This window comes from Anguilla anguilla, chromosome 1, assembly GCF_013347855.1.
Source record: "Anguilla anguilla isolate fAngAng1 chromosome 1, fAngAng1.pri, whole genome shotgun sequence".
In the NCBI taxonomy this organism is placed as follows: Eukaryota; Metazoa; Chordata; class Actinopteri; order Anguilliformes; family Anguillidae; genus Anguilla; species Anguilla anguilla.
In genome coordinates this window covers 26,767,725-26,768,523 of record NC_049201.1, presented here as the reverse complement: position 1 = coordinate 26,768,523, position 799 = coordinate 26,767,725, and positions in this window count along the sequence as shown.

The window sequence follows — 799 nt, the reverse complement described above, 5'->3', positions numbered from 1 at the left end:
GTTTATTTTTTATGCTCATTGTTTCCCCTACCAGACTTGTACGAAATGTTTAACAAAAATAGCTTTTCAATTTGCTTCAGTTGCTCCAATGATTATTCCATTTAAATTATGTTGACAGGTTTGCATTCGATTTCACCAGGTAACTTTACTAATAAAATGTCTTCTACCAAGTTTTTTTCACATGCAAAAAAAAGGACACATTGAGTCATTTGCATCTTCACATTTTCACGTCACTGACTTTTTAAAATGCGAGCTACAATTTTCATATGTGAAAGCAAAACATGTGCCCTGAAATAATATGGATTACCCTCTCTGCTCTAATAAGTAGGCCTATCTTCATTCACATAATTAAACATATGGTGGGTGTTCAGATGTGGTTTTTGAACATGTGATTTTTTTGTAAGGGTGTATGGACAATATGCAAGTACATTGTAGTTATTCAGTATAAAATAGCTGCAATGACTTGGCTGTTCATTGTATTAAAGGTAACTCTACAGTGCATCCTAACGAGGGTCACAGACTGGTATTAGGCTTTAAAAGGTGGTCCACACGTTGACAGTGCTGAATGACGCAAGTCCTTTCTTAGTTGGCACAAAGTGACACAGACCCACTCTTGGATTCCAGGAAATGATAGTCACAACCTAGTTTGTGTTTAAACTGTGGTTCCCAAACTTGGTCCTGGGGAACACCTGAGTATACTGGTTTTTTGTTCCAACTACAAACACAATCTTATAATTTCAACAGGCTGTAAATGTATCTTAATTAGATGCTTTTCATGTTTAGAGGGATAATTTACCCT